The sequence below is a fragment of the Aythya ferina genome (genome assembly GCF_964211825.1).
Source record: "Aythya ferina genome assembly, chromosome: 2".
Taxonomy (NCBI): Eukaryota; Metazoa; Chordata; class Aves; order Anseriformes; family Anatidae; genus Aythya; species Aythya ferina.
In genome coordinates, this window is record NC_140297.1 from 49,127,857 (window position 1) to 49,150,356 (window position 22,500).

At 35.2% G+C, this 22,500-nt stretch overlaps 3 long non-coding RNA genes across 3 annotated transcripts in view; 1 reads left to right on the forward strand and 2 right to left on the reverse strand.

The window, feature by feature from the left end:
• LOC311431377 overlaps window positions 1-5,710 on the reverse strand; it is a 16,167-nt gene extending 10,457 nt beyond the window's left edge. The window contains exons 1-2 of the long non-coding RNA XR_014689380.1: window positions 5,332-5,710; window positions 4,657-4,760 (exon numbers count right to left, since the gene is read on the reverse strand). This is a non-coding gene — a long non-coding RNA (uncharacterized lncRNA). The remainder of the gene's footprint in view (window positions 1-4,656; window positions 4,761-5,331) is intronic.
• The window catches only part of LOC311431379, a 401,329-nt gene that overhangs the window by 155,013 nt on the left and 223,816 nt on the right, over window positions 1-22,500 (forward strand). The window lies entirely within an intron of this gene.
• The window catches only part of LOC311431378, an 85,442-nt gene continuing 71,960 nt past the window's right edge, over window positions 9,019-22,500 (reverse strand). The window contains exons 4-6 of the long non-coding RNA XR_014689381.1: window positions 17,577-17,694; window positions 10,843-10,963; window positions 9,019-9,613 (exon numbers count right to left, since the gene is read on the reverse strand). This is a non-coding gene — a long non-coding RNA (uncharacterized lncRNA). The remainder of the gene's footprint in view (window positions 9,614-10,842; window positions 10,964-17,576; window positions 17,695-22,500) is intronic.

A 22,500-nucleotide genomic window follows, 5' to 3' on the forward strand; every position in this document is an offset into this window, starting at 1 on the left:
AGTTTGGGAGAAAACAGAACAGTCTAGAAACAGTTTTTTATCATAAAGAAGGATCTGTCAAAGTCCTAACATAAACCAACGCATGAGAAAAAAAGAAATAGGTAAAGATCTGCAGAGAAGAAATAATTATTCTGTCAGAGATAGCAAATGACCAAGAAAAATAATTTAAGTCCTCCATAATGTAGATAACTGGGTATGGCTTTTAAAAAAAAAATATACTGCCAACTGTGAAGTGAAAGACATGTTTGGCTGGTTTGCAACCAGAGTTTAAGGAAAAGTAATTTAGTTAATTGAATAGAGTTAGTAGCAGTTTTAATTTACCTATAGAAGGACAAGATGAAAAAGTTGAATTATTAGAAGTAGGTACTTAAGAAAAAGTCAAGAAACACGTGAGGCTAGAAATATGATTTTTAAAAGCTAATACATGTTGGTCTTGTGTGTTTTTTAACTGACAATGAAGAAAGAGAGGAAAGAATACTGCAGTATTCTTCACTGAGAAAAAAAAGGTTTGATGAACTGTTGGAAGATAAAAGCAGATCACTAAGAAATTAAAATCTAACAATTATTCAGAAAAAGGTAAAAATATGTCTATCCCACTGATTTCATGAGGAAAAGGGAAAAAAGATGACAGAAAAAAAGAAACAAAGGGTAAGGTATGGCTGATGACTTTGAGTGCTAAGCTCTTGTTTTCAAATAAAACATCAATTGTGAAATGGGAGGACCAAATATGGGGATTTAAGGAGGAAAAAAAAATCTTCTTTGCAAACATAATGGTAATTTTAGAGCGATTGAATGCTTAGGAGTAGAGAACAGCTTACAGAAACCAGTACTGAAGTTACAGTACTGTACATGGAATACCATTTGGATGCCAGTGTTTCTTCTAAAAAATCACAGTTGGGCTTTGGTGGCAAAGTATTACAGAGCTGGCTGGAAAGGAGCTCATCTGGGTTGCTAGAAGGTATCCTTCCTGCTCAGGCTCAGCTTCTGCTTTAAGTTACTGTCATACACTAAAATGGTCATTACATATTATACAGTTATTTGGGATTCTGCAAAGCAGGTTTAAATCCACAAAAACATATTCTGCATCCTACATCTAGGAGCAACAACAAACATGTACAATCACATAACAAAGAATAAGGAGCAAACTGACCTTCACATGCTAGCATGACAAGGAGATATGTGATTAGCAAGACAGTAATCAAGGCAAAATTCATGTTTCATTCAAGGATCATCCAAGGAGGGTTAATCCATCTGGAAATATTTTTGGTTTAGGAAGAAAATAACAAGAAGCATATATAAATATGCTTCTGCAGGTGGCAGAAGCAGGGTGTTATTTTAGGTGTCTAATGTCTACATAGGATCTACCCATGTCTTACAAATGGAAACAAACTCACAAGAGGAATACTCCAAAGCACAGAAGGGAAGTGGTAAAGGGGTGAGAACTGGCAATGGCTTTTGAGGGGGAAAAATAGTCATGCACTTTATATTATTAATGATCATTTCCAGATAAAATTATTTGTTGCATTCCTCCGTGTCCAGGACAAAAAGAGACTAGATCAAGGCCTTGAGGTGGAGGACTTTTTTTCCAGGGCTGGAAATTATAATGTACTATTAGCAGGATAGAAAAAAGTGAGCATGAAGATGGTCTGAGGTCCTGATCAAGGAAGGATGTTTAACTGTGTCTTTAAATATTCTATCTTTCAGTTACTATTCAGTTACTAAACCCGCAATGATTTGGGGGTTTAGTAACATTGAATCATAGGGTCATAGAATCACAAAATCACAGAACAGCCCAGGTTGGAACGGACCTCAAAAGATCATCAGGACCAACTTTTTGTGAGTAAAGGGGAGCCTGAATGAGATTATCTAGCATTCTGCCCACTTGCATCTTGAAAATCTTCAGCAATGGGGATTCCACTGTGCCCCTGTGGAGGTAGTTCAAGTGATTGTTTCCACTGTTAAAAAAAAAAAAAAAATCCTATATCAGGATGAAACCTCTCCCAGTAAAACTTGTACCCATTGGCCCTTGTCTTCCTCATGTGGCTCCTTGTGAAGAAAGAGCCTCCATGTCTTTTGTAGCAGCCCTTTTAAGTACTGGAATATTTTGATGAAGTCCTCCCTGAACATTCTCTTCCAAATGAAGAACTAATGAAAAGAACTAATTCCTTCAGTCTTTTCTCACAGAAGAGGTGCTCAAGCTACTTGGTCATCTTCATGGCCCTCCTCTGGACCCTCTCGAGTCTATTCAGGCCTGTTTTGAACTGTGAGGACCAGAACTGGACACAGTACTTGTGATAAGGCTTGAGAAGTGCTGAGTACAGTGGGATGATCGCACCTGTATCTCTTCTAGTAATGCTCCTGCATTACTAGATCCTGTGCAGACCAGGATCTTATTGGCCTTCATTGCTACGAAGGTGCATTGGACCACCATGTGGACCAGAACCGGAACCCTTTCAGCATGCATTGCAGAGGCAAAAAAAAATAATAATAATACACAGAAGACTCTACTTAGGCAGTAAATTTTGGTAGATATTAAGAAAAATACAATATTTAGCCCCAGTGCCCACCTACTTCATGTACTTTAAAATTTTTAAGGGTATCAGTAACTTAGTACTTAGCATATATATATATACACAATATATATATACACATATGTATGTACACAACATTTCTATATAGACACACACAAACGTATACACAATAAAATTTAGGAAAGTCTCAATATTGGGCAATTCCTTCCCTATTTGATGTGATAGCAAATTAGTGACACCTTCTCCTCGCCTCTCCCCCCACACACTCCATTAAGTTTCCATCATCTAAACTAGTAGTTCCCCAGAAAGGATTTCTGAGGTTTCAGAAGCCAAAGCTTCATCATTCATAATCTGTTTGAATACTCCTCAAAAGACAATATAGTAATCCATTTCCTTCATGCTCTGCACGTATAATTTCAGAACACATTCTGAACAATACAACCTCAACCTAATACAGATGATAGAACGGTTTGGGTTGGAAAGTACCTTAAAGATCATCTGGTTCCAAGCCTCTGAAATGGGCAGGGATATCTTTCATTAGATCAGGTTGCTCACAGCCTCATCCAAACTGGCCCTGAATGCTTCCAGCGATGGTGCATTCACAGTTTCTTTGGGTAACCTGCTCCAGTGCCTTCCCACCCTCATTATGAAGAATTGCTTCCTAATATCCAATCTAATTCTACCCTCTTTTACTTTAAAACCATATCAGTTTTATGAATTAAATGAGTTAATGACGTTATAGCCTGCTACTGCTGATCAATGCTAATCTACATTAGATTTGCACCATATGTTTCCCTAAGAGTTTAAGTATTATATGCATACTTATAATAAGTATAAAACCCTTATTTTTGAAAAACTTACTGATGACTAAATACTGCAACTTGTGAAAAAGCAGTGCAAATGAAACTCCACATCCTAAGAGAGAAGCTTCAAATGGTACATTCTTCTTAGAAAATTTCCACACAATTTTCTATTTATTTTGCTGGTAGCTTACATGTTTCATATATTTTAATGATCACTTGAAACATAGTGATTTCTGGGTAAAGCCTGCACAGTTTTGGAAGTTATAAATGTTTTGAGGCAATTCGTGTCAAATGATACAACTAGATACAAACAATACAGCTAGACTTGATAGAGTGCCACACCATTTTGACTCTGCTAAATGGCAGTATTGCTAATTCATATACTGCAGCATGCATTACTAAGTACATCACAGATATATGAGCTACACTGAATTAAATCTCGGCAACTGATCTGTTGTACAGTAATGAAAAATACATTTATCAGTGGGATCTGCCTTCTCTATCAGGTCTCAACAGTAGATGATCTAGTTACCAAAACATTAAGTCTTGAAACACATTTAACTCCTTACAGATGTTTTCTGTACACATTAGCTAGACAAATTTGTGTATTTTATTAACAATAAAACTAACTGGTTGTTCAATGAAGGTTATCTTTGGTGGCATCCTATAGCAACGAGTTCCATGGATCTAATCGCATGTTTTCCCCTTTTAGTAAGTTCAAATCTGCCGCTGTTCTATTCCCTTCAATGCCTATATATTCTGTTACAAATATGGAGTATTTTATTATTATTTACACTTTCATGAAGTACAACAAATGGACATCATATAAAAATTTACTGGGCATTTTGTTACATATTTTCATGATGAGAGAGAAATCCCATTGCATCTTCTGACTCAGCTCTACAGGCTCCCACACTTACATCAATGTCAGTTCTGTTACCTGTTTCATACCTGTTCCCTTGACACTCTTTACACCATCTTGCTCCCATGTTTCCCTGCAAAGTGATCCATTAAACTCCTTTCAAGGTCTAAGACAGTGGAAGAAATAATAATATAGTAAAGTTGTACAGACATAGGTTGCACTGAATACGGACCCTATCCTATTCCAGCAAACTGCCAGCCTCTGCAACACAGACACTCAAACTCACCTTGGAAAAACAACACTTTTGACAAAGGTCTGTCATTTTTTCACATCGCTTAAACAAAAAATATCATCATCAACAACAAAAGCATCAGGGGGATTTCCATACATGAAGTAGCACCCCAAAACTGGAAACAGTAGTGTGGACATAGATTTACCTCTTTGAAGAATGTGCACTCACCTTGCACCAGCCCACTCCAGGGCTGAGGCTCTTTCTGGCATGCAGCTTAAGAAAACAGTAAGGGCATCATCCTGCTCTGCACTTTCCTTTGAATCATGAGGGCTCTTAGGAAAGAGAGGAACAACCTAACTCACCACGTCAGAGCTGCTGCTCAGCTCATGGCAGTCTGACAGCTCTGCCTGCACTTCTCTCCTCCAGCATTCTCAGGACTTTTATTTTACATGAGGAGGATGTAGCTGCTTTATCTCCCTTATGAAGTGAAGGCAGTGTAGCCAGGAATACAATGATTTGGGCATTTTGGAGGAGAAAAAAAAAATAATATCACAAACAATACAACAACGGGGGAAAAAAAAAAAAAAAAAAAAAAAAAAAAAAAAAAAGCAGTAAATAAATCGCTGGAGTGCTGAAACCAAAAAGTAATGTTGGCTTCCTGACTGTGGCCAAATGATTCAATCTGTAGAAATAAAACTGGATTTTTCTGGCATCCTAGAACATTATCAAACTCCAGAGCCACATAGTCAGAATCCTGAGTATTGTTCTTACAGTAGTCCACATTTCTACAAGGCAGTTTTTCAGTTTCTTTGAAATCCAAGGTATTAAATTACAAGTTTTCCTTCACAAACTTAAGGTCTTGCATATTTTAGTTTTTAAATAAAAGCAGAGTGCAAGGAGCACACCTGTTAGGTAGTGTATTGGGTGTCTGTAGTGAGGTGCTGGCAGTAGGGCTGTCAGGCTCCTCTGTGAGGTGAGGCCAGGGCTGTCCCTTGCCAGACACAGCCATTTCCAGCTGTCTCCAAAACTCCACCACAGGCCACAGCTGAGCCCCTCAGCTACAAGTGCCCTGGGGAAAGTGGAGCTCAGAAAGAGAAAAATGCTCCTTGGCAGTGGCGAGTCAGGAAAAACTTGTAAAAAACAGCCACCAACATGAGAGAAGTAGGGGAGAAGGTGCTACAACACCCCAGCAGAGATCACCCCGTAGCCCCTGGGAAGGAAGCTGGAGCTTCATGCAGTTCATGAAGGACTGCAGCCCATGGGGAGGGACTCCATGCTGTAGAAAGAGGAAAGTGTAAGCACGAAGGAGAAGCAGAGACAAACAGTTATGAGCTGACCACAACCTACATTCCCTGGCCTAACATGCTGCTCAGTGGAGAGGTACAGGAGTAAAGGACTGAGGTTGAACCTGAGCTAAAAAAAACGAGGAGGCGTTTTAATTTGTCTGTGTTTCTCACCATCTGAAATGTACTCTTACTGGTAATACATTAAATTATTTTTGCCAGCTTGAGACTGTTTTGCCTGTGGTGGTAACTGGTGAGTGAATCTCCTTATATTTATCTCAGCCCACAAGTTTTTCAATTTATTCTCTCTCCCTGTGCTGTTGATGATGAGGAGTGAGAGCAGCTAGGTGGGAGTCTGGCAGCCAGCCAAGGTCAACACATGACAGGCAGATAATGTTAATGATATCATAATTCATGGTATAAGGTATGTAACTGTTTTCTTGGCAAATGATGTTCTGCTTTCCCTCAGTAAAGAGAAATGTGTTGTGTTTTTTTTTTTTTTTCAAAATCAAGCAAGTCTAACTAGCATAATAGTAACATTCATAAGAATTTAACCTGGGAAGAAGAAGACAGGCATAAATTAATGCCAATGCAGTTAGGTTCCCCTGATCTCTAGTGTAAAGAATTTGGATGCTATTTAAAATTAATCTCAGCATTCCTTCATATTCCAGCATCTATGGTTCATTGAAACTTCCAAAGGTGGGATAAGATACATTAGCAAGGTTTGGCTGAGTCAATTTATTGCATCTTTGCCACATATAAATTTCCTACAAGAGTCTTTCACTTATTCAGTAAAAAAGGGATTGTGCTAGACAGCTTTTTTTCATGAGACCTGAAGGTTGTACCTGAGGGTTACAAGAATCAACCTGATGAGTTTTCAAACTTAAAAAGTGAAGTTTTCCAAAAAGACTGCAGAGATATGAATGCAGTTTACCTAAACAGAGATTTTCCACATATATCTCTGAAGTGCCTCTGCCACTTCGTAAACATGTTCAGTGCTGAAAGACTCAGAAGAGATGGCTAAAAAGCAGCAGTCACATGAAGGCCAGATACAAATAAACTCCCAGCAGCATTGTGCAGAATTTTGCCTTGGGCAATGCTTGTACAAGTTAACACAAATCCTATTTCCTGGATTTGAACAGAATTCAAAGACTGAATCCTGTCTTTGCAACATTATAAACAAGTTGAATAGACTTAGCTATTTTGCTTCATTTTTTTCAGACAGATTGAATCCTCAGCTATATTTTAGATGCTCTGTCTATAAATATCAATCACAATCACTTTTTTATTGTTACGGAACTGCCATTATTACATTTATCTGCCATATCCTGAATACAGTTCTAGCAGTTGATTCAATAAACAACCCTATATTATGCATTTGAGAAACAAAACCACTGTTCACACTTTTGCAGTGTCTAAACCTAGAGGTAACCTAGTGGGATACCTACAATCAACAAAAAGGTTGCATTAAATTTAAATGACTTTTCCTAAAGCCAGACTGCTTTAGGAATATGCAACCCGATGTCTAAATGTAATGAAAACATAACACCAGATGAAAAACTAAAATCTTAAGCTAATACTTTAATTGTAAAGATACCAGAATGATGCTCAAGTCAAAACATGCTTTCATCACCTAGTATTGAATTTTTCAAATGATAATGAAAAAATCTAGTCAAATCTAGTATTTGACTTTGAAAAGGGTGTGAATCAGTAGAAAATTAATTCTGAGTTATTAATTGCTAGCATAATTGTACAGTTGCTAAAAAATGAATAAACTATATAAATTTGCAGTGCACTTTATGATTTAACAGCTTCCTTTTTCCTACAGTTAAGTGAACTGAAAATCATTCTGTTTAGCATCCAAATAGCTATTTTGTTGTTGTTGTTATTAAAAACTAATTTTAATAAAAATGAGATTTACAAAAAGGTAATATTGAAAAAACAGTTAGCTAATATCTGTCTTATGACCATTTTGATATAAAGGGAGGGTAATTCTCACAAAGGTGTATGCTGGTTTACATGCAGTCAATATTAGAAGGAAACTAGTTGTGTCTTCTCCCACTGTAACATGCTTTACAAGATTTGAAATATCTTGTAAATATTTGAAAGGACCATGGATTTGTGACAGAGGATATGTGGCTATGAAGTAGTAGTGAAATGAAAGTGTAAAGTCCATGTACCAAGCCCTTGCCAGGATTGCAAATGTGAGTGATTATTTTCCTTATCTCTCTACCTTTCTCACAGCCAATTCCAGGGTATCCATACATTCATTTCCCAACATTTTTTATCCTGTTTTAAGTTGACCTTTCTTCAATATCCATAACAAAAGCAATGCATCACTTGCAGAGTGCTATCAAGGAAGTTGATTATGGAAAAATTGAAAGAAAGCTGTTTCCATTCCTTCTGTTTCATGTTTTATAAAGTCTTAAGAGGCCAGGCATATCTAATATTTTAAAACATACATTTTAAATGTTCTTCCAAAACAGTTGGAGGAATCAATTGTTCATGATGGGAACAATCAAGGGACATGATCAACATATCAAATTGAAAAAAAAAAAAAAAAAAAAAAAAAAGTGAATAGAGTACACCAACTATAGAATACACTTTCTTGTAGAGGAGGTTTGCCTTTTGCAAGATTCTACAGTATTCTGTACAGCAACTGTGACATGTCAAGCATCTTACACATTCATGGAAATACCGCTGTAGTCCTGATATGCTCAGTTAGACAACTTGGTCAATCCTAACCAAAAGATAAAGCTTGCTCATTTTAACAAGGGACAAAAAAATGTCGAACTTTGATTTGATTTGATTATCATTGATAGATGAGCTGAAAATGATTGTCAGGTATGTTTTTTTGTTGTTTTTGTTTGTTGTTTGTTTGTTTGTTTTTTAAGTGAAAATGTAATTTCTATTCTATATGAAAATCACTTTAAAGTGCATATAACATATAGTTTTTATGCAATTTAACTGCAGTGCAGAGACAGCAACTTTTTTTTTCTTTCTCTCTAATCAGGGTGTGAAGCACTATGAAAATAAGTGATTTGGACAGGACTTGAGCAGTCATAGTAACACATGTGAGGACAAATGCATCAATTACAAGTCTGGATTACAGATTTCAAACAATGGAGGGCTTCTTCCCAGCAACTGTTCCTGAATACACATGGACATCTCACTAAGTTGTTGTTTCAACCATTCAGAAGAGTTTCAGCGTATGCTTCTAGAACATTATAACATTAAATACCCCATATAAATGTTGAATGGTGGTCACATAAGGACATATATGAAATACTAAAGATACTCGAGAAACTTTCTCTTGTATTTTTATTTAATTGCTTTCTACTTATAACAATAGAAAAGTACTGGGCTGTGGAAGAACAGCACTTGCTCAAACAACAGACGATGTATCTATTATCTCACTTCCATGAAGGTCATCGACCTATGACAGTTGGAGTAGCAGAAACATTAGAAATCATGTGCAATTTAATCTTTACACAAATAAAGGAAAAGTATCACAATGCCTGAATAATGAAGAGTCTCTCAGAGAAAAAGAAGTCTGTCCCTGAGGATATTCTTCATTTTCTTTCCTGAACTGTTCCAATGCGTTCACACTATGAGATTCACTCACTGTGCTGACACACGTATTAATAGTATTTTGGCTGGAAGAGTGTAGATGTTCTAAAGTGATTGCAAAGTGCAGCTGTGACTCAGTTCTCCTTTCATTCATTCATTACTTCTCCATGTCAATTCTGGGAGACTATTGTTCACCGAGAAACTGTCATCGGGATTGAAATTAACTGTTTTTTCTCCTACTTCAGGCAAAAGTGTTTTACGTTCCCTGCTTTTCAGAACATACTACCTTATTTTTTACAAGGTTGGTGATGAAAATATTGCATCAGTTCCATCTGAAAATAAAAATAAATATAAACATTGGAAAAGTGTGGAAAAGTGTATATTGAAAAAAAGCATAACCTATAAAAACATTTTCATGTTATGTCTTTATTCCTCTTCTTCTCCTAATTTAGAAATAAAGCAAGCAAAAATAAAGCCCTTCTATTGCAATTTCTAATTGCAAGCTAATGATGGATAACAATAGAAGCTTATTTTTCTATTAATTGAAAAGAGAATCTCTATATGTTCTATAAAGGAATGGGGAAAAGAATAATTAAGAGTCGGGAGAGGCCAGTTGTTTCATCTTGTAATTTAACCAAAACCAAAAATATAAAAAAATATTAAAAAAAAAAAAAAAAAATCTGTTGTTGACAAGCTGTGAACAATCTAAATTCTCTGTTGGTCTACCTTGAACAGTGTTATTAGATGTAGATTTTATTTTTTCCAATTTAAATACAAGGCTGCAGGTTTTGGAAAATTGTTGGAAACACCAAAATCCCTTCAGAATCAGTATTCTATTTTTTAACAGAGTTTTCTATCTCCACACATAACTTGACTCACCCTTAGACCTTCACCTGGAAAAAAGGAAACCAAATTATCTTAATATTTCAGATGCATTCTTTACTGTCATTGTCAAAATAAATTAATATAATACTGAGATCTACTTAAATGTATAACTTGTCTTTTGGAAGAATTAAAAAAATATATTTAAAATGTTGCTTGTACTTAAAATGATAAGAACTCGAAACTCAGGGATCGTTCAAGCTAATGAAGTCAAAGGTGTAATGGAGATTTTTTTTTTTTTAATTTAAATTCAACATAGAAATGAAAGTAAAACATTTCAACATAACCAAAGCAAATGGTACAACAATTCCTGATTGACAACTGAGTTCATATTTTCCAATGGAAAAATATTATTATTTCAGAAAAATGTCAACCTAATGAAAATATTTAAATACTTTTAAGGATTTTTTTTCAGAATATTATTACAATTTATTTAAAGTTAAAATGCTTCATTTGTTTCCAGATGAAATACTGTGGATGAAATTATGCTTAGCACTGTATATGACCAAGGAGGGCTGAAAGACAGGGCTCAAAGAATCCATTCCCAAGGCCAAAGGCTACATTTAAATATGTTCAGTTATAACACACAGAGCCCATGCACTCAGCATCACAGATGTGTCTGTGTTCTGCAGTAGTTGAGGCAGAAGCAAATGTGCTTTGCCCTCTGTGCTTGCCTTACCAAGTGGCAGCAACAGCACAGAAAGATTTTTCCATGCTTTGCAGACAGCCAGTGCCATGACTCAGGACATACAGACAATGCTTAAAAAATCTTCACCCTGCAAACCTCAGCATCAATATTTCTGTGGAAAGAGGCAAAATATTAGTGTTAACTACATATCCAGTCAATTAATTTTCACATGGTTACTTTTGAAGAATAAAAGGTATATCCTAACCTCTTCAGCTTTGTTAGTTTTCTAAAGAAGGAGTATACATCAGTTTTCCCAGTAACTCTACTGAAAGGAGCATAGCTTAACCATGTAAACTAAAATAGAGGCTAAAACTATGATCTATATATAAATAACTGTGTATACTATAAATAAGCATAGGCCAACACTTGAAGGACTAAACCTACAAAATTCCATTTGGGAATATGAATTAAGTTCTTTTTATTTTTTTTTTAATCCTTTGATATTCTGGAGAAAATACAATGACTAAATATTCTTCATTATTGTGGTTTAACCCAGACAGCAGCTAAGCATCATACAGCCATTTGCTCACCCACCCCCTCAGTGGGATGGGGGAGAGAACTGGAAAAAAAAAAAAAAAAAAGTAAGCTTGCGGGTTGAAATGAAGAGAGTTTAATAGGACAGAAAATAAGTAATAATAATAGTAACAGTAATAATAATAATGTGTACAAAGCAAATGGTGCACAGTGCAATTGCTCACCACTTGCTGACCGATGCCCAGCCCAGTCCCAAGCAGAACCCCCCACACACCAGCCAGCCACCCCTTAATAATTGCTCAGCATGACACCATAGGGTATGGAATACCTCTTTGGCCAGTTCGAGTCAGCTGCCCTGGTTCTGTCCTCTTGCATCTCCTCATGCACCCCCAGACTCCTTGCAGGCAGGGTGGCATAAGAAGTTGGCTTAGTGTAAGCACTGCTCTGCAACAATTAAAACATCAGTGTGTTATCAACATTATTCTCATCCTAAATCCAAAACACAGCACCGTACCAGCTAATAGGAGGAAAAATAACTCTATCCTAGCTGAAAACAGGACAATAATGTACACCTAAAGAAAAGATTTTTGGCTTTGTTTACTGTAAAAAAAAAAAAAAAAAAAAAGTGTTATGGAGATAAGCAGAATGCCTGGAAGCCTGGAATATTATGACTCAGGCTGTGACACAATAGGCATCAATGTGCTTGCTATTCTTAGTGGAAATATCAAGAATGTACTAGTTGAGCATGTTTTCTACATCTGTAACTATGCATGTTGCCTCACAGCATTTGCCACATGACCTTTTCTCTCCTTGACACATCCCAACACTCAAATCAGTTGTCATGGTTTTGGTTGGGATCAAGTCAATTTTCTTTTTAAGAGAGTCACACAGTGCTGTGCTTGGGATTTTGGGGGAAAATAACGATGATAACACAATGGTGGTTTTAGTTAACAGAGCTAACAACTTTCTGCTTCTTGTACTGCCCTTCCAGCAAAGAGACTGGTGGCTCACAATATGTTGGGAGAGGACTCAGCTAGGACAGCTGACCCAAACTGGCCAAAGGGATATTCCATATCATATGACATCATGCTCAGCAATAAAAGCCAGGGTAAAAAAGGAGGAAGAGTGGGACATTCAGATAGCATTTTTCTTCCCATGAACCATTACACGTGATGGCCCGTACTTCTCTGGAAGAGGATGAACATTTGTCTACCAATGGAAAGTAGTGAATGAATTCCTTGGTTTGCTTTGCTTGTGTATGCAGCTTTTGCTTTACTTGGTAAACTGTCGTTATCTCAACCCATGAGTTGTTGCACTTTTACAATTTTCTCCCCTATCCAACCTGGAGAGAGTGAACATGTGGCTGTGTGATGCTTAGCTGCCTGCCAGGAATAAACCACAACATCAATGATAATAAACATCAGGGCATTGTGGATTGTCCTGACATCGTGCATTTTATGTTATATTTTTGATTACCTAATTACAACTTATTCATATATACATATACATATATATGAAGTATTTAAAAATATTCCTCTTTCTATTTCACTGTTTTCTTATTTTGGTCACCTGTAGTTCATGTTGTATAACTGCTTCTTTACAAGACAAGTGTAAATTTTAGTCAGAGTGAGGACATCATAGGTTTTCACATAAATACTTGTAATGCACAAATTTTGATGCAGCCTCTAATGAGGATATTCTCTACTTTCTTTTTTAAACATTTTTTCCCCAATACTCAATTACTTTCTGATAACTCTCATAAAGAGTGACAATTTTTCAGAAAAATCTGATGTAGATGTAAGAAAGGGACAATATTCTGCTGCCATTTTGCACTGGTCAACCAAATGAAAGTACCTAAACTATACAAAAACAAAAGACATTTTCATTCAAATTCAACTTTGCAAAGTCTATTTACCTGATTGTTCGAGCATTTCTATGACTAACTTTTTAAACCTAACAGAAGTTCATCATTTATTTACTGCTCAGTATGAAGACTCCCTTACAACATACTGGTCAGAAATCAAGTATACTAACTACTACTAAATACAGATGCCAAAGCTAACACATAGGTAAAGATACAGATCGGAAAGCTGAACCTAAAGTCATTTAATTTTTGTTGGCTTTGATTTTTTGAATTAGACACAATTTCATTCCTTTTATTTTCTCAGCTCCTAAATTTAGTGTTGCATACCCAAAGCAAAGGGCAACATACCATATAGGTAATTGTCACCATGTCAATTATGCTTGAAAAAAACAATACAATTTAATAAACTTGCAAGTTTATAGAAAATTTAGAAAAGGTGTAAAGAATGTTTACTATTGCTGAATGGTCTAGAAGGCTTGTATTTGTGTTTGTTTTTTTTTTTATTTTTCCTCTTTTATGAAAATCATACAGGCAGCCCATTATATTTTACACAGTTTTCAGAAACAAACAAACAAAAAAAAAGCACACTACAGTTTAGAATTTGAAATACACCATATTTATGTGATTTATGTATAAAAAGTAATGATTACAAACTTAAGTATCTGATCACATACTATGTACATAATGAGGAAGGAAAGTTACACAGTTGATAGGCTACTAAATCAGGAAACCTAGACAGAAATTAAAGGAATGCAGTCAATAGAAAAACTTCTATAGCTTTAAGAGACTCCAAAAGCTGGTCTCAGAAGGTGTTGCTGGTTCACCATGGTCCTAGGCTTATGTTTCCCAAAGCAAGGATTTAGATTGTCCTGGAAATGAGAACATCTTAATGTTGAGACACTCGTTTCATATTTTTGGACTTCAGTGTAATCATGTAAGTGGCAGATGCCAAACTGGATCCCTGAATTTAGATACTCTGAGTATACAGAAAACTTATGCTAAAACATGCCAAAACACATGGGAAAAACACAGAAAATTTATACAACACTTTGCACAAAATGGACAATTTTACTTCCTGATCCTGCAAATTGTGCCTAACAATGCATATGAATATTCCCATTTAAGTCAATTGGATTATTTACATGCATTAAATTAAGCACATATATAACTGTTTTTCAGATAAAGGTCTTAATTACTTTTAAAGTATTGAACTATTTTTCTTCAGACTTGACTCAATGAGAGCTATAGATCAAGTCTAGCTAGAAGTTACGAGCATTATCTGGTTCTAGTTATCCACCAAAATGTTTCTGACTAGGAAATAAAAGGAAAATACTTTCACATTCCTTCATGATTAGCAAAAGTGTTTTTAAACCATTGCTTTACACACATTTATCAAGTAACGGCAGTTGAGATAACATTTTCTTTTATACAAAATAAGAAACAAGTTTCAGAAAGGTATACATTTCAAAGTAAAGACACAAGTAGTCCATTCCCTGTTTATTCCCTCACAATGCAAAAATTAATAGGATTTTACTATTTTTTTAAAATAAATAATACTGGTTTTACACATGAAGAAGGATCAACAGGATTTAATATATGTAACTGAAAAAAACAGATATTGTTTATTGTTCAGATATCAGCAATTGGAAGAATTACCACAGAAGGAGTACAGTAGGAATTACAGATAATGATGGCATCCCTAAGTATAACAATGTCATAGAAAAAAAATCTTTTAGGCACTCTGTATACTCTCTATGTATTATATAGCAAAGTAAAACAATAAATAAAAGCAACATTCTCCTGTTTCCTATGCAGATCTTTTTAAATATTGAATATTTCCTCTATTAAAATTAGGCATCATTATAGCGGCATGAAAATGTGAAGGTAAGTATAAAGTCCTGCTAATTCTGAGATGACCTTGGTCAGTCCCTTTATACAACCTTTTCTTCTGAACTTCTCTGTCCAAATCAGACTGTTTCTGTGGGTTTAGCCACTGCCACAGCAGAGACTGAGACAAAAAGGGCACTTGCCCTTTTATTATATTAAAAGGCCTGGTGTGATTCTGTTGTGTATAAAAAGATGCACTGTAAGGGCAGACCCAAGTACTGCTGTTAAGACAACCCACAGAATGATACCACACCCATTCAGTTCATATGGAGCATTGAATTTTGTGCCTATTTTTTGACAAAATGTTTTGAATGTGTTTCAGTTCTTCTTGTTTTCAGAACTCCACCTACTTCTTTTCCACCTACTTCTACAATTCTACTTCACTTCTTCTAATTTTCCACCTACTTCTACAATTTATTTCTACAACACAGAAGACGCTGTTTCGCCAAGCACCATGTTTGCAGGAAACAGAATCAAACTATTAGTGGATCACTGTTCAAAGGCTATATTGTAATCATTTCTAAAATAAAAGGCTTTGTATAGTGAAAGTGATCTTTGCCTCACTAGTGCAACAGCACACATGAGGTTCCTGACTGCTAATGTAGTATAGTGAATCAGAATTCTGGATAAGGATTCAACTCAGCCATCAGTTCAGTATTGGTCATAAAGTTCAGCTTCATAAAGTTAAAAATCCCTTGCACCTTTATCAGGTAACTTATTCGTATTCAGCATGGTGCATAAATTAATATGAAGCTGTGAATGAAAATCTAACAAATTAAAAGAATAGAAACCTCAGTGGAACCCTGAGGAAACCTGACCAGCAGAATAGGCCTTCCTAACAGTACTCTAACTATATAGAACCACATATAATTCAATTACAGCACATTCTGTGTCTTTATGAGCATGAGTAAACAAACTCAAAAAGTAACTGAGCTTGTAATTAATTAAATCATACCCATTTATTTCTGAATTGTTCTTCGTACGTGAGGGAAAAATTCCATCCCTTATGATTAACATAAGAAGAATCCTTTTGACTTTGCTGGGATCAGACCATTTCCCATTTCATTTTTTTTACCTAAGTCCAGATCTAGGCAAAGCATCAGCTTTTTTTCTTTGCCTTTACCTAACACGTGTTCTTAAAGTCTATTCTAAGGCTGCAGGCAAACGTCTTCAAAATCAGAAAAGGATGCTCTCATCACAAGTGAATTTTCCACATGTTGCAGTTCCACTCTAATGCTGAAATTAACAACTGGGTTAAAAAAAAAAAAAAAAAAAAAAGTGTTTTACTTTGATGAAAGCCTTGGAAGAAAACACAGAGCAAGTCTTCTCAGTGTCCATCTGCATGTCAGTTTGCTTATGGATAAAGAGACAAGAGTAACCTAATTCTTCCCAAAGCTTTTAAGTGCTGAACTAATCACTTAAAATTTAAATAATAAAATTTAATGCAATAGCTCATGAGATGACCTACTTTGGCTCCAGGCATGCGTAGATATTAGGGATTCTATTAGAGTTAGCTGAGATATAATGACTATACTTCATAGCAATGAAAGATTTATGCCAACAAGCCTTTCTTGATCTTATTTAGACTTTCAGTCTTATGTAAAGTAGAACATTAATCATAAAACATGAGAAACTAATACTTTAATTACTTTTCCACCAAAGCTATTGGACATATGTCCCCTGGCTCATTAAATAAAGTCCACTTCATTCATGTACATGAACATTTTGTTAGTTACGGTGCAATATGATCTTACCATGAAACTTTAGTTCTATTTACACCTGCAAAATTGAAGCTGGATTCAGTTGAACTGATCATGTTAAGCATAATTAAGAAGCTGATACAAATAGCACAAGGACACTCATTTACCTGGCTTTAATTTGTGCTTTGAAGAGATATGTTATACTCTTAATTACAATGGCTTGTTTCCCCAGGGCCCTCTGCTTTTGACAATAATCTGATAGGACAGAATTTTTCTGCAATTTGAAATGCAACAAATGCACAAAACCGTCTCTTAATTTTTTTTTTTTTTTTTTTAATTTAGCTATTGTGGCTCTTCACCAGTGGAAGCAATGTTTAAAAAAAAAAAAAAAAAAATCTGACTGAACAGTCTGGCAGGTATTTATGACAATGCACATGGAAGAATCTTTTCTGACATTACTTCAGCAAAATTCAGAGTGGGAAAATTCCCCAAACTACTATTTAACCTGAATTAGATGTGAAGTATAATGACACAAGAAAATTGTGACCTAAACTATGTATTTGACAGGTAGGATTAACAATAGGGGCATTTAACCAGTATTTTGAGCTACAAAGAAAATGTATACGTTAAAAAATACATTTTTTCCAGATATGCTTGTTAGCAAGCATGCACAATAAATCAGAGTTTTCTAAATTTAGATTTAGAATACATGCTGTTTGCTACTGAAATTACAGTGGGCAAGAATTCTATTCTTTACTCTGTTATAAAAAAAAAAATAATAAAATAAATGTGTGTGTCACCTGACCAGAGGAAGTTTACAAAGCTTACAGGAAGTTTACTGAGAATTCTGTCATTGGGGAGACAGGAGATAGTACTGAAGGGCACAGAGCAGAGTATTTCATCTCCTCAGCCTTTCTCCTACAAAGAAAAAAAAAAAAAAAAAAAAAAAAAAGGAGGATTTAATACCTTGAATTCCTCTGGAAGCAGGATCAGGCTTGGTTGCTGCACTGTCCAAGAATGTGTGTTCTTCCCATTAAATTCTGTTCAAGACAGCTTAATAAGTCTGTGGTGCACTTAACTCTGCATTATAGTCTTCCATGAAAAATACATATTTTTGAGTAAAAATCTTGAGAACATTTAGGATTAGCAGCAGGGGCACACTATCCATGAAATATTACCTTCATCCATCCACAGCCATGCTGCAGCAGGATTCCCTCCTGCTTTTTGCAACAATTGAATAAAGTACAGATTTTACCTCAAACAACAAGTCAGAGTTTCTGACTTTTTCTTCATTTTCTTCTCATAGAATGTTTTTAAAATAGCAATACTAGCAAAGAAAAATATTTGAGAAATTACAAAAAACAAAAACCCAATAATAAACCTAACAACAGCAACAACTAGAAAACAAAATAAAGATTTAATTTCCCATGCACCATGGTCACTTGCAAACTGAAGAGTAATCTCTTATCAACGGCTCTTACATTTACCCTAAATGCGTGTGAGTTTCCAGTGGAACACATGGCAAATCACTAAGTCTCTTTATGGTTTAGATGTAGAGGTATCACAATAATAACAATAAAACTTTCTATCCCTGAAATAATATACTATATGACTGAGAGAGGAAGCTTAAATATGTCTGGATAAAAAAAGTAATACACCAGGCTTAAAATACGATATTTTATACTACTTAGCAAGAAGCTAAAGAGGGTTTATAGAGAAGAATGATGGATGCAATTTTCTTTAAAAACAAAACAAAAAAAGTTATAAGCAAAAGAACCAAATTTAATCTAATATCACTACTAAAGCTTGCCATAATCTTATGGAGCATTTGGACAGTTCATATAGCCAAAGAGATGATCCTGAATTAGCATAGTATACAAATCAGCTTTTCAATTTTTATCAGATTATCTGCATTACTGGCTAATGCTGATGCATTCTGCAACATGTAATAAACACTTCTAAGCATCATATTTCCAAAGTGTAAAATATCTTCAAAACAGATCTTAATTGTTTTAGCAAGATAAAGTGTGCTACTTTTACATGAATAATATTATCAGCATTGTGTTAAATCTCTTCATTTATTATCTCTAATGCTACTTAAAAGAGAAGTTAATAGAGTAATTCATTCTCATACCATGACCTTGGTCACTAGTACATAATGTTTCATATTCATTATGCTGAGCTAAGTGAGGGCCCTGTTATAATATCACTTAATTTATATTCTGAATAATGCTCAAGGGACAAGTTGCTCTTGTGCATTAGAGTTCTATCTAAATCACAATATTTGAAGACAAGTGGAGAGAGCAGAAAACTATTAAACAACATGTTTACTAACATAAAACATTGTTACAGACTCTGAACACCAGGCCTTGCGAATTAAACAGCACAGTGGCTTTCCTATAAATATCCAGCTTGTCTTTTTTTTTTTTTTTTAAAGAGAGAAAAAAAATAAAAGGAAGGAAAGAAATAAAAAAAAAAACACATTCTGTTGCATGTTCCACCTGTATTTTAGCTTTCAGAAGTAGCTCTGTCTCTCCAATTGTGGAAATTAAAACAAGAAATCCTGCTACAAGTTTGGAAGCTCAGCTTGGGATCTGAAAGTTAAACTGGCATATTACATTTTTCATCCATGTTCCAATATTAATGGAGGTCTTGCAAGCTGCATTACTTAATAATCTATTTTCTTCAATGATTAACCTGTGAATGCAATAATTGATTTGTTCTAATTGAAGCTAGGCAAATATTTATTTATTTATTTATTTATTTATTTATTTATTTATTTTTATTTTAGGAAAAGACAGAATACAGTTCTATTCCCCATTATGATTTTAAATAAAATCATATTAACAAACCTTATTTCTACCAACATGAGATGTATATGTTCTGGCTGAAAGAACAAATCCAAGATAAAAATGGCATATTTTTAAAGCTGTCTTTCAAAGCAGAATTGTATTTCTCAATCCCAGTTTTTTAGGAGTCATAGATGCATAGATTTCCATATTTATATAAAGTAAATGCAGCTTCAGTGTTCAAGGTTAACAATGCAGCTGTTTTTTCAGTTAACATTAATAACAACATGAATTTTTTATCTTCTTTCCCCTCACATCCAATTAAAAAAAAAAAAGGCACAGAAATTCCCACTACCACCTCTTAAACCTTTAAATTGAATGCTTTTCAAATGACTTTGTGAATTAAAACTCAGTACACTTGAAGTCTGTGCAGATTTGGGTGTTGTTAATCTAACTCAGGAAAGCTGAGTAATTTATGATGGGTTGAGATGTCTCTGGTTCAGGTGTCCTACCAGCTCTCCTTCTCCACTCCACAGATAATGGTCCTTAGCACTGTATCTGTGCAGTATGTCAAATCCTTCAAGCCACAGTCTGACAAACACCCTAAGGTTACCTTAACCTAACAGTAACAGTGAGTCCATGCCAGTATACCAAACCATGAGCAGCTAGCTAGCTGTAGCTAAGCATAGATCTGATACATCTGGCACAAATACAACAGTCAGGAATATCTAGACAGATGTGAAATCTAGGCTTCTAAGTTACAGTTTTATTTCCCAGAGAACGTCCTGTCATAGCAGGATTTCCCTATGATATATTCAGAGACAGTGGGCAAAGTTAGCAGAGCAGAGAATCACATGCTTCTACCTATTAATATGTGCATATATCAACCTGAGCAGTATCTTGTATTTCAATTTAGCATGCTATGGTACTTGTATGGATAATACTATGAACTACACTGAAAGTATAATGAATGATTTTGGCAGTTCTGAAGTAAAAGGTAACAGGATATGTAGAATTTGTATGTCTTTGACTGATACATTATGATGTATTACAATGCTGCTGACATGTCAAAAGATGTGATTTAGTAGTCACTGGTTATTTCAATTTACTCTTTTTACGTTTTTAATTAGTAAATGAGTCCCTCATGGTCAAATGATTAATTACACAATAATTCACTGCAGTACCTTCTTTCCTGTTTGAGTGGAGCATGCAGTATATAGAGAAACCATTTGGTATATAGACTGACATTATAAATTATAGCAATGTGCTCACATTGCCTTAGTTAAGGTTGTGTCAGCACTCCCATTAGGAACTCCTGTTTTCAGGTTAGTTAGAATTAGGCAGAGAAAGTTCATTCTAGCTTGCCTTTTTACATGCAGGAATTCAGCCAGGGCATAAACTCCTTCCATCCATAAACCTATAGATATGTGTACACAAGGTGAGAGAAAGCAAAGGAAGCAGGCAGTGTAGAAGTTGTTAAGGGGTGGGAAGGAGAGAGAGGGAAGGTACCAAAAAAAAAGAAAAAAAAAAGCTTTCCTTACAAAAATTAAATCCCTGTTCACACTGTTCTACCTAAGATGAAGCACAAATATTTTATTGACAAATATTTTATTGACAGCAGATGGAAGACTCAATTTGAGAAACTTTCAACACGATATATGGATAGGTGTATTTCCAGTGACTAATGCTGAGACCTACATTTTGGATTATGTCTGCAGCAAGCAGAAAATAAAAAAAAAAACACCTTACTCTCCAAACTGGCTAGATATGAGGTACCTCAAAGCTGGAAACTGCATAGGTGTGATATTGTGGTTCCAGCAGTAAGTCTTATTTTACTTAAAGTTCTTTTAACCTAATTTATTTTACTTTCATTTGACAAAGATTAGCAGGTCAGGTGTACTCATGGCAGTGCTACTCCTCAGCTGATGTGACCGTTCCTGAACAACTAGCTCTTGAACAGAGTTTGTTTGATGGATCAAGATATGTGAATAATTGCTAATGTTTGTCAGGCAAAATCATCCAGTCTATCACAAACAGTTTAATTTGGTGGACAAAATAAGCTGATTTAATGTCAAGAAATTTCAAAGGTCCTCAACTTTGATTTTCTGCAGAGATGTCACTAGCAAGAATTCAAGTTTCATAAGCCCTCCCAGGTCTGTATGTTTAACTTTATGGACTATGAATGACCCTAATATTCACTCAGTTATGTGCACATGTAAGACAACTCTGAAGAAAATATATGGTCACACTCTTGCCAAATAGTAACAATTTATCAGAATTACATGGCTGGACAGTTTAGATTAGACAAATTAGATTTATTGAATAGGATGGTCTTAGCAGTTGTAAAATGCATGACACTAACAACTGAAAGATTTTGGTATTGTCCTTGAGATTTCATACATATTAACTTGGTGAGAGGCAGGTTCCTAAAGCACTGTAAATATAAGAGGAAAGAAGTAGAAACAAATTCCTAGATTTATCAAGTATCACACATTACTACTTCCATAAAATAACAAATTCATTCAGTAAAATACATTTTTGTGACTCATAAAATGTGTGGTCTATGGAACAACAGAGAACTGAGAAGCCTAGAATAATTTTACCAAAGTCATAAAGATAGATAGGAAGGCATCTTAAACATTTGCCCAATTGTATATACTTTCTCAATCTTTTCCTCCAGGCAACACCTTCATTCTAGTCATTGTACAGAGAACATATCCTAAACTGATGTGTTCTGAGACTGAGCCTTACTTGCATACATTGTATGATACATACTCATGGTATCTAACTTTTGTACATTGCTGCAAAAATACCTTTCTGACACTCCGGGATAGCCATCCTTTTGTGGTTGAGGCTGAAAAGTGCAAACCCAGCTGGATGTTTCTTGTCACATTCTGGCATTCAAATAGACTCAACTCTCACAGTTCTTCCTGCA